This window comes from Dipodomys spectabilis, unplaced genomic scaffold (genome assembly GCF_019054845.1).
Source record: "Dipodomys spectabilis isolate Male_0828 unplaced genomic scaffold, ASM1905484v1 ptg000170l, whole genome shotgun sequence".
Classification (NCBI taxonomy): Eukaryota; Metazoa; Chordata; class Mammalia; order Rodentia; family Heteromyidae; genus Dipodomys; species Dipodomys spectabilis.
Genome location: NW_024870847.1, coordinates 652,001 through 665,032, shown reverse-complemented (window position 1 = coordinate 665,032; position 13,032 = coordinate 652,001).

Below are 13,032 nucleotides of genomic sequence, written 5' to 3'. Positions count from 1 at the left end.
GATGAAATATCTATTCTTTTTTTTTTTTTGTCGTTTGTGGGCCTTGAACTCTGGGCCTTGGCACTGTCCTTCAGCTATTCAGCTCAAGGCTAGGGCTCTAACATTTGAGCCACATCACCACTTCCAAAATATCTATTCTTAACTATAATCGCTTTGCTTCTTGTGGTATACAATTAATATATTTAATTTTATTCATGGAAGTCTGCCAATTAAAATTATATAAAACAAGAAATGTAAAGTGAAAGAAATTCATGGTTCCATTACTTCTTTAAGGAAACACATATGTATTATTTTAATTGTATTTCTGTGGGAATATGTAATATTCATTGATTTAACAGTTAAAATTGATAACAGTTACATTATATCAAGTTGATTCAAGTTGTATTTAAAAATTGCACACTTAAAATGAATATACTTCCACATTCTTCTACAACTTAATTAAAATAACAGTAAAGCAAAGCTTGGTATTAGCCATTCATTTGTAGAATCCTAGAAACGCAGGCGGCTAAGACATGAAGACATTAGTTCAATATCAGTCCAAACAGACAAAAATGTGAAAACTTATCTCCAATTATCCAGCAAGAAGGAGAAGGTGAGGATCTGGCTCAAGGAATAGAGTGTCATCAGCCATGAGCAAAAAATACACGAGAGACCTTTGAATATTCAGATCAAGCCCTAAAATGGCATATACACATAAGACAACAACAACAAAATTACTATGAATGTCTATAAGGAAGAACAAAAAGTAGGAAGGACCATGAGAAATGTGTAAACATCTGGAAGAGAGAAATCATTTGACAGAATTTTGGTTCATGAAAGGGAAATTTCGCAGTCTCAATTGTACAATCTCATTGTACTCATTCGGGTTGAAATCTGGCTATTGGGAAACGTGAAAAAGTAGATGGGATTACCTGACATAGCAGACATTGCCAGTGACTATGCACCATCCCACTCTGCAAAAATTGAAAATCGTGCTTCTTAATTTAAATAAAACCTCATGTTAGAGACTTTTGGTCCACACAGTCTGGGGTGCCTATTTTGAGGCTTCAGATCATCGATATTGTTTATGTCCACTCCTGTTCTACCCCCTCTTCCCTTGGGCAGCTCTAACTTACTTAAATGGCAGAAAGACAAGGCTTTCAACTAGACTCACATGCCTTAACCCCTCCCTTTCTCCAGCTACAACTCATTTCACGAACTATCTATATATTAGTATTAGTTGTTTTCTTTCTAATCCCCACCAAAAAAGTCTTATATTCAGGTAAACCTACTATAAATAACCTAGTTAGAAAAGGGAGTAAGGGTTTATCATTGGCTGAGGCTTTCATCTGTATGTTTGCTCCGTAATTAATCTGCTCTATAATATCTTTTTTTTCTTTATGGCTTTTGAGCCCTTGTGTTTCCCCTCCCTAACGCTTCCTGCAACATTCTCAATGTATCTGGACTCACATTGAGGTCTTCCATCCATTTGGAGTTGATTCTGGTACAGGGGGGATATATAAGGGTCTAGCTTCATTTCTCTTTGTACAGCCAATTCTATCAGCACAATTTTTTTGTGGAGGTTGTCTTTCTTCCATCTTGCATTTCTGGCTCTCTTATCAAAGATTATATGCCTATACGAGTGGGTTAATTTCTGGGTCTTCAATTATGTTGTATTGATGGAATTCTGTGCTTCCATTGGAAAGAATGGCATATCCCCATTCCTGAGGAAATGGAAAGACTTGAAAATGATAGTAAGTGAAATAAGCCAGATTCAATTAAATACATGCTGCTTTGCATATAGCAAAACCTTTTACAATAACATATAATGAAATATTGAAATGCCTATTGAGGACGGTATACAATTATATACATGCATACAAAACAATATGCTCTATTCATGAGAAAAATTTACATGGACTTACTTTGGAAACACTAATATTACATGGGAGATGTGAATACAATAGACTACATTTTCTAATTATATGAGCTTTCTAAAATTGGCACATCTTTAGAGGTAGAATATGAAATAATAGTTACTTAAGGGGAGGGAAGGTTGAAATGATGAGAGGAAGTAACTACTAATAAATATTGGAGTATTTTGAGAGTGTAGGGGTGTTCTTGAAGTGAAGGTGATGTTTATACTCCAACTCTTAAATAAAAAACTAAATCTGTGGTCTCAATTTAGGCTCAAGCTATGTGGATGAAATTGTTAAAAGAGGGACGATTAAGAAGGATATTGGCATTTATTAAGAGTGACATTATGTTAAAGTCTTTGTACATTCAAGAACTTTAACTGTGTATTGATTTAAAACTACCTTTCCTTGTTTCTAAAAAAAAGAATCATTGTACTTTATCTAAGAATTACAGATTGCATTTGCATTAACCTTAGGAATAATTTTCGAATAGTAGTGGGTGAATCTGAGTGATAATTTAGAATTTAAAATCACAGAATTCTGTAATGCATTTAACTTTAGTATGTTACTGGATAAGTCTATCAATAAAATATGACCTAAGATATATCCTCTGAGTGACTATACATGCCATTGCAAGTCAGTGAATATTCTACAAAGTTATGTAATTTGAGGGATGACATGGGACTGAGAAGGATGAGGGATAATGAACATCAAGATGCATTGGATTGGCCATGGAATGTGACTTAGTGGTAGACTGCTTGCCTTGCATGTGTGCAGCCCTAGGTTTGGTTCTTCAGTACTACATAAAGAAAGATGGAATTGGCACTATGACACAGGCTGTAGAGTACTAGCATGAGGAAAAGAAGCTCAAAGACATTGCCAAGGCCCTGAGTTCAAGTCACAGGACTAGCCAAAAAAAAAAAAAAAAGATGTGTTCTATTAAGCCGGGCACTAGAGTCTCATGCCTATAATCCTAGATATCAGGAGGCTGAGACTTGAGGTTTGAAGCCAGCCCAGGCAGGAACGTCTGTGATATTCTTATTTCCAATTAAATCTAAGAAAAATCTGGAAGTGCTGCTGTGCCTCAAGTGATAGAGTTCTACTGTTCACCCAAAGGTGCTCAGGGACAGTGCCAAGACCGAGTTCAAACCTCAGGAGAGAAAAAAGAAAAAGTATTCACTAAACAATGTTCATAAACTGCTTTTTCAAACAGCAATTTCCACAAAACTACTTAAAGTTAACTAAAAATGTGATTAGAATAAAATATGAATCATTTTAGGAACCAGACATAGCTAGAATAAAAGGGTAGTTTCAGGGGACAAAGTAAATTTTATATGATGAAGTTTGAGTTGAAATTTGTTCTTCAGTCTTCTTACATCTTTTATGAAATTGACAATACTCCCAATTATAGGTCAATTTCCTTGAGGAACAGATAGAATTCTGCTGTCTTTTCATAGCAAACCATAGAGGTGTATTTTTTTACCTCTCATTGAAGTACATTAGATATTTTAAAGTAGATTTTTCCAACTATAATATTAATTTAATCAATCATTTCATTAGGGTGATGTTGGTCAGATTTTTATTTGCAATAAATCTTATCCCTTATAATAAAAAGAGCATGCTGTGTCAGTCTCTTATTAATATGAGACAATACTTTATAAGATTAACTTAAAAGAAGGAAAGGTTAATCTTGGCTTCTGATTTTATACATTTCACTTCATGATTTTATCCTTATTGCTTGGTTTGGTGGTGGCACAATACCCCATGTCAGGAACATGTGATGGAGGATGTGTATTTAGAAAAGCTAGGAAGTAAAGAAGAAGTGGAATAGTGGTAGAGGGAGAAAGAGGAGAAGGGGAAGAGGAAGAAGGAAAAGGAGACAGAGAAGAAAAAGAAGAAAGAGGAGGAAAGGACTTTGATCTTACCATCCTCTTTGATCCCAAGTTCTCAGTGACCAAATCTCTATCATTTTGCCCACTTGAAAAGGTTCACCTCCTCTTTATGGCAACATAGTGAAAACTATTTATTAATCCCAATCCTTTATGAATTCAGATTAATTTCTAGAGTGGGGGATAGATATTTTCATACAATTGCTATAAATTCTATTCCTAAATATTTACTTGAATTAATAAGAGAAGCTATTATGCATGGAGATAGATTGGTTATAACAACATTGCTGGAGGGATGCATGAAATGTTTTGAATGAAAATACATTTTATTTAACACTTAAGGAAGCTTCAAGAGATTTCATTTTGTGACCTTCAAAAATAACTATTTCATCTAACTCATAATGAATTGAATTTTTCATAATTTTAAGGCATTTTCATTCAAGATTTTGTCATCTATAGTGAGGTTCTTTCTTTCTAGTTAAAGGAAAAATAAATACTATCACAATCATTTATTTCTTAATTATTTAATAGAGAGTAAGTATAATATGAATTTCCTGCCATTCGTTATATTCAAGTCTTTAGGAATAATTTGATAAGTAATGGAATATCTTGATTCAGTTCTCTCATATTGAGATTGATTCTATTTCTAAAAATCAATGTTGACATAAAATACATGAAATTCAGTGATTCTCAAATGATTGGTAATCAAACCTCAGAAATATATGGCCTGTAACTACGATTTTTATATACTCAAAAATATATGAATCTACATTTTTATGTCAAAAAATTTTAGGTTTTAAAGAAGAGAAAATCGTTTGACCACAATAGATAATATTTAATTTAATGAAAAATTGTTTCATTCAGCCTGACAGAGCCCTTTGCTCTTAGCTTACAAGAGAAATTTGATTAACGATGTCGTTTTCACTTTTGAATAATAGTGTATTTCAATTCCAAAGATTCTGTCATTTAAACTTTTTTTGTGTAATTTTTTCATAAAAATGAAAATTATTTTTCACAGTGCAGGTTCAGGGGTAATAACTAATAACTATCTAAATGTTAATTTGTTAATTTGAGCCTCTAGAATTCAAATAATATGAAATTTATTTTATTCTTAGATATATTATATCTGTGCTGAATATGGATGTCTCAAGCTTTTAATCCTTGCTACTCAAGAAGCTTGGTTCAAAGCCAGCCCTGGCAAAAATGTTTTTGAGCTGCATCTCAATTAATCACACACACACACATCACAATACACACACACACAACACACACACACAACACACACACACATACACACACACACAGAAAGCCATAAGAAGAGTTGGTGCTCAAATGTTAGAGCAATATCTTTGAGTGAAAAAGCTAAGGGATAGGGTGTTGAGTTCAAATCACAAGAACAACGCACACAAAAAATATGATGTCTAAATTCTTATTTTTGTTTGAAGAAAAAAACAATATCATGAAAAGTAATATTTGTTACATGTCTTGCAACTTTTGTGAAGTTGTTTTTAGTACAATTTGGCTTAAGATATAACATAGGTTATTAAAATTAATATTAATCCAGTGAATATTTAAAATTACTCATAACACCTTGGAGTACAACAGCTGATAATTTTTCCATAGACATAAGAAATATTCTGAACAAAATAAAGAAAGGAAGAATGAAAGTAAAAAGAAAGAAAGAAGGGAAGAAAGAAAGGAAGGATGGAAGAAAGAAAGAGAGAGGGAGGTAGGGATGGAGGAAAAGAGGGAGAAAAAAGAAGGAAGGAAGGCAGGGAGGAAGAAAGGAAAGAAGGGCAAAGGAAGGAAGGAAGGAAGGAAGGAAGGAAGGAAGGAAGGAAGGAAGGAAGGAAGGAAGGAAGGGAGGGAGGGAGGGAGGGAGGGAGGAAGGAAGGAAGGAAGGAAGGAAGGAAGGAAGGAAGGAAGGAAGGAAGGAAGGAAGGAAGGAAGGAAAGAAGGGAAAAACAATTTAATTTATAAAATCTACTACTTAGCCAAATATAAACTTCATGAAATTAGCCCTTTAGTAAATGCAAGGTTGCAATTGTCACTTCTCTGCATGTTCTTCATACATGAATGAAACCAACAAATGAAGGAACAAAAATAACAGGTGAATCTCTTTGCATTTATAGTAAATATGTACATAAATCTTTTTTCATTTTGTATACATCATCAAATAAGTATTTGCAAACAATTTACATTTAGTTATAAATATTGTAAATATTGATGTAACCAAAGAATGTCAATATATTATGTAATGTGAATACTAGTATTTATAATGTTATTAATATTACAGTCTTCATGTAATATTAATTATAACAATTTTCTGGATTTTATCAGAGAAACTAGTATCCTCTGATTTTGGTTTCTGTGGAAGTCCTAATAGCAGAACATAATTAAAACGAATATTTCTGAAAGCATAACAGATTATTCATATACTCATCACAGATTTTTCATATACATCAGAATGGCCTTAGAAAAGCCGTACCATGTTTAAATGGCTACTTGTGATGTGATTCAAGAGCCACTAAGCAATCACATTTCACTTTGCCATCACTATAATTATTCCCAAAAAGCAAGAACAATCATTCACATAATTTCCATAATATAAACTTGTCCATAAGTTCTCTTATATAAAATAATATCCAAATGATACACTACACTAAGAGTTAAAGCAAAAGTTCCAAGGGTATTGGATGATGTAACTCCTTCCATATAGACAAGTTGAAATTCTTTTCCCCTGTCTAGTGACATTAGAATCACCCTTTCAGAGATGACTCTGAAATAATGATCTTGATAAAAGAAGCCCAATATAACTATTTTGCCATATGAACGTCCAGCAAATAGATTATAATGAACCAAATAATGGACCCCCATGAGACAAGGAATTGCTTTGCATCACCATTTTTATAGTCCGTGTTCATGTTTCTAGAGTATGAGTAATAAACTCCTGATGTTTTTAAGCCACATAATTTGAAGTATTCTCTTAAAACAGCCCAATGGGTGACAAAAAGCAAAGTAGTTTTGATTTAAATTCGAAAAATTCTGATTAAAAATCTTCATAAAGTTTTATTATTTGAATTTTATTCTCTAAACCTCCAGGTTAAAAATATTTTTAACTGGGAATTGAATTACGGTTAAACTCTCTATTTAACTATCATAAATAATTTTTAAATATTTTTATTATATTTACGTAGTTGTATAAAGGAGTTGCCATTCACTAAAACAGTTTATGGATACAGTGCATCTTGATCAATGTCACCCCTTTCAACATTTTCATCCACCCCTCCAAATCAACCCCAGTCCTTATGTATCTCAATATTATCTTATGTATGGAATTACTTCCCATTGAACTAAGTAGTATATGTGTAAAATGAACCTGGAATTGTCTTACCTATTCTACATCTTCACCCGCATTTCACGCTACCCTTTCTTTTGTATATTTCAGTTCCGGGAAGTATACAATGGATTCTTGCCTAGATTCTATCCTTTTCACCTTCAATTTCCTACGCCTCTCACATTGCCTCTCACTGTCCTCTCTTCAGTACACTAGCATTTATTTTGTTGGACTTTGGCTTAGTTTTTAAGAGAATTATGTATTTTCACTCTCCATAGACTCTAACACTTCGGATAATTCATTTGTATCTCCTTGCATACCATCCAGTATGTTTACTTTTATATTTATAGGCACCTTCTATCTACCACAAATGAGAAAAATCATGCGACCTAAGTTTCTCTGGGTCTGATTTATTTCATTTAACATGATTATTTCTAAGTCTTTCATTTTCCTTAAAAATGGTGCAATATTATTCTTTCTGATGGAGGAACAGAATTCCATTATGTATGTATATATGTATGTGTGTATATACATGTAGAGGTATGTATATACATACATACATACTTGTAAATAAAAATGAATAAAATTAGATATATATAATTTACATATATATATACATATATAAAATTCTTTGATCCCTTTTTACAATGAGAGGCATATGGGCTGATTCCATATGTTGGCTACAAAAAAGAATGCAAACAATGAACATGATTGTGCTGGTAGCTTCACTGTGGCCTTGTTTCTGCTCTATTGGATAAATGCCCGTTAATGGAATTGCTGAATAATATTTAGCTCTCTATTCAGTTTTGTGAGCAGCTTCCATATTGTTTTATAAGCAGGTTGAATAAGATTACATCCACCAACAATGTAATAGAGTTTCCTTTAGGCTACATTCCTATCAGTATATGTTATTTTCCTTTTTTTTCAAATGACATTGTGACAGGGGTGAGATGAAACTCAGTGTTGTTGGATTTGTATCTCTTTCATGTAGAGAGATGTGTCTATTTGTCATTCTTACATCTTATGAGAAGTTTATCTTTAAGTGTTTATCCCATATATTATTTGGGTTCTTGTTTTTTTGGTGTTTATTTTTGCTGAGTTTAAACTTTTATCTCTAAATATGCATTAGATAGAAAACCATCATATAATGCTTAACTAGTAAAAATCTTCTTTCTTTCTGATATCTTTCTATATATCTTGCTAACTTTTTCTTTTGCCATGAGGAAACTCTTCTGTTTGATGCAATTCTATTGATCAAGAAAGGATATTACACCATTCATAAAGAAATAGAAAGACTTGGAACAAATTTACATTAAGTGAAAAAAGACAGACAAAGGTATATATGTTGCATGATTTTACTCATTTGTTGTATTGGAATGTGCGTATAATTCTACAAGTAAACACAGTTGGATGGTAAAAGAGAAAACATGACACTTGAACATGATAAATTATATAGGACTCTAAAAATTTACATAGTGAGATCTAAGGAGAATGCCTTTTGGAGAGGATCACAAAGGCTCAAGAGCTATATGAATAGTATCATACAAAAGAATGTTCATCAAAATGATCTCCAAAAAATGGAAATGAGAGTTTTTCTTTAATTTGTTTTTTTCCCTCTATCTTCTGTTACTGTTTTTTTTTTTTTATTTCTGTACCTTTTGTCCCATATGTAAGTTTTGAAAGGGCAAGTGGGAACACAGAAATGGTGGGACAAATGGTGAACAAATGCAGCAGTGCTATTCAATACACACTCCATTGAAAATGAACTACACAGCTTATGGGGGAGGGAGGTTGAAAGGGAAAAACTAGGAGAACATGAGGGATGAGGTGACATTTTTCAAAAGAAGTGTGTTCATTATAGACTTATGTAATTGTAACCCTTCTGTACTTCATCTTTATGAATTAAAATTGGACCTCATAAATAGGCCAGAGTAGATATACTACTATTAGATAAAATATGCTTTAAATTAAAATTGGAAAGAAAGTAAAAAGACACAAAGAAGAACATTAAATATTGATAAAGAAAACTCTCCATTGGAGGATATATCAATTCTAATATCAATGCCCTGAATCCTAGAGCTCCCAAATTCATCAAATAAATATTACTTAACCTAAAAATATGCGCAGATCCAAACACATTGTTGTTGCTTGAGCACATCATTCTTACCTCTGGACAGGCCATCCAGGTGAAAACTTAGTAAAGACACTTCAGAGCTAAATAACTGCAATGACAAGCTATACCTAACAGATATCTACAGAATATTTCACCTAGAAGCGTCACAATATATATTCCTCTCAGCAGTCCATGGAACGTTCTCCAAAATAAATCATATCTTAGATTACAAGGAAAATCTGTCAGAATTCAAAAATAAAAATGAAATTACTCCTTGTAGCTTGTCAGACCACAATGGGACCAAAGTAGATCTCGACATCAAAAGGCATCACAGAAAATTCTGAAACTCACAGAGACTGAATAACACATTTCTAAATCATCAGTGATTCACTGAAGAGATATGGAGGGAAGGTTCAACATTTGTGGGATTCAGTAGAAGTGAATACACAAAATACTACCTCCTCTGGGACACAACAGCACAGGCAAAACTCAGAAGAAATCTATAGCTTTGAGTATTACATCAACAAATTAGAACAATCTTAAATCAGCACTAATGATGCACCAGTAGGTCCTTGAAAAACAAGAACAAGCCAAACAAACATCTGGTATAGAAAAATAATACAAATTAGATTAAAGAAATAAATGAATCAGAGTCTCAAAACACCATACAGACAATCAGAATTCACTTATCTACTAGTAGCTCACAAATTTGACCAATGAGTTTCATTGTAGCTATTTTCAGAGAAAGACTCAACCCGTTCACACCAGTGAACAAAAGAAACGTCTAGGATTTTAAGAACCAAAATTTTGTTTGCCGGTTTAAAATAAATTTACTCTGTTGTTATTATTAAGGTGATCTATAGAGGGATTACAATTTAATGAGTCAGGTAATGAGTACATTTCCTTTATGAAATGTATTCAGTTCCCACACTTGATCCCAGTCCCGCCCTCCTGTCCCCACAAATGTGTTAAATAGTTCACTTTCAGCAATGTTCAATGAACTCAATTGCTGTAATTTTTCACCCTTTTCATAAAGTTCTTTGTCCAACCACTACTTTGTGAAGATGTACAATGAATATACCATGCACAAGGTAAAGAAGACAGAATCATCACAATCTATAAACAACAACAAAACAAAACAAAAAAGGAGTCTTCTGCTTGCATATCTCACAGTTTGTTTCAGTATGGATATCATGTCATATAAATGTAATTGTATTTTATCATAAAGTCAATTCAGGGATTCAGGTGTGATAACTTACAATTTTGCTTTCTATTTAAGTAATGTCTTTTATTTTAACATTACAGTTGTAAGTAACACAATTCAAATCCTAGTGAAATTTGAAGGTTTAGATTTAAAGTTAAAATAACAAAGTGCCTAATTATTCCATTTTGGCAATAAAAATGAAAAACAGGCATGTTTTATCCTAAAGAATGTCATTGATTTATATGTAAAAAGTAAAATATATGAAATATTAATTCAGTAGAAATAAGAAATCTAATATTTATGCAATTCACCAATTCCATAAATTATGAGATCTATTGATAAAATTAATAAAACTGGTTTTAAGTAGATTATTTAAGACAGGAAGGAAGAGAGGTTCCAGGAAGATGGCAGAGGAGAAGCTGGAGGCTAAACAAGGTCTTGCATAGAAAACAGTTTTAATTTTCCAGTGAACAGTCCTAAGCCAGAGAATCACAACAAGTGTGCCATCACAGGACAGAGGTAAGCGAGAGAGGGAAAATCCAGGCAAGGAGACAGATCTGAGCACTTGCCAGCAGCTGCTGCTGAGGTGGTAGCGGTGGAAGCGGTGGCCATAGCCACCATACCTGCAACACAGAGAGCCCGGGACAAAGGAGTCAGACATGCTGGGTGAGCAGATTCTACTCAAAACCAGTAAGAACCAACAAGGAGCAGACATCTTCATCCTGCACTTTGCAGACCAGAGACAACCCAGGAACCAAGACTCGGCGTGCATAGAATCCTAACATCCTCACTCCTTCTCACGAGCAGAGGAGGGAAGGCCACCCCTCCACCACACACTCTCGGAGATCTCCATCTTTGATACTGACACAGACTCAGCTGAGCTGCTAGCTCCAACTCAGGCCTTGGAAGAAAACTAGAGTCATTTAGCAGGTCACAAGAACCTAATCTGACCTTTCAAACTCAGCTCCACCCAGGAAAAAGTCACCCAGCTAGGGTGTCAGCAACAGGAGTGGCTTTCTTCACTGGTTAATCAGAGCCAGAGGCTTCCCCTCACTTTAGCAGCCTTGACAATCCATTGAAATTCAGTAAACATGAACCCTGAGAGTGGCTGCTGGCTGGGCTCTGGGAGTTTCTCACAAACTAGTCCACGGGAAAAGCTACTGTTTGCTGAAAGGCCTCAACTCTACCCAGATCCTAGCCTCATCACAGCTTCTCCAAACTTGAGGAAACAGCCATCTCCCACTTTGGTGACACTCAAAGCAGATCTCTCTCCCTTTGTGCTAACCTGGGAGGGGATCAAAAAATCCTGGGTAAAGCAGAGCATTTTTCTGCCTGTTCAAACAAACTGAGTTAAGAAACCAATTAAGCCACAGGAAAATCAAACACCATAAGCAGACCAGAGTCTCCAACAAGAGGCTGGATATGGACATAAGGGAGATACAGGATTTTTCCCGCCCATCCCCCAAAAATCAAAGAACATCTTTTTTTCTTTTCTTTTTTGTAACTTTTATAAAAAAAAATTTTCTAAACCTTTTTTTTTAATTTTTAACTTTTACCTTTTTTGAAAAAGATTGTTTTCTAGTAACACTTTTTCCTATTATACTTTTTATTTTAGGGGTATATGTGTGCGTGGATTTTTCTTTCTTTTTTTTTCTTTAAATTTTTTTTGTTTTTGTTTTTTGTTTAGCTCTGCTGAACTTCAGATCTTTTTTTTCTTTCTTTCTTATTCTTTTCACTTCTCTTTTGTTCTTTTTTTAAATTTTATTGTGAAAATACTGTACAGAGGGGTTGCAATTACATGGGCAAAATAAAGAGTACATTTCTTATCAAGCATTGTAACCTCCTCCTTTGTTTCCCCTTCCCAACCCTTCCCATCCTCCCTCCACCCCCCACCCAATCCTCCCCACCCCCCCCCCCCCCCGCCAAAGTTGTAAAGTTCGTTTTCAACATAAAGACTTTTAATTCTCATTGTTGCAATGGGTCCACCTGTATCCCTATTTAAACGACTTGTTTTTCCCCTGCCCCTCCACAAATTATATCAACATCAAATACAGTGAAAGCAGGGGTTATACTGTGGGGGAGGGACATACAAAGCAACAAAGAAATTATCTTTATTTTATTTATTATCTATATTATCTTATTAATTTTATTTATTATCTATATTATTTGCCAAATAACAGAACACCCAAATTTATCCAAGAAACACTAATTTCCCTCAAATCCCATATAGATCTAAACACATTAAATGTTCGGGATTTTAACATACCACTCTCCCCACTAGGTAGAACAATTTGGTAAAAACTCAAGAGAGAAAACGCAGATCTAAACAACTGCAGAGATCAATTAGATTTAACAGACATCTACCGAATATTTCACACAACATCTTCTGAATACATGTTTTTCTCAGCAGCACATGGAAATTTTCTAAAATAGACCACAATTTAGGCAACAAAGCAAACGTCCAAATTCAGAAACATTGAAGTTATACCTTGCATTCTCTCAGACCACAAGGGAATATAATTACAACTCAACACCAGAAGCCACCAAAGAAAGTCTGGTAACACATGGAGGCTGAACAACACACTGCTGAATCA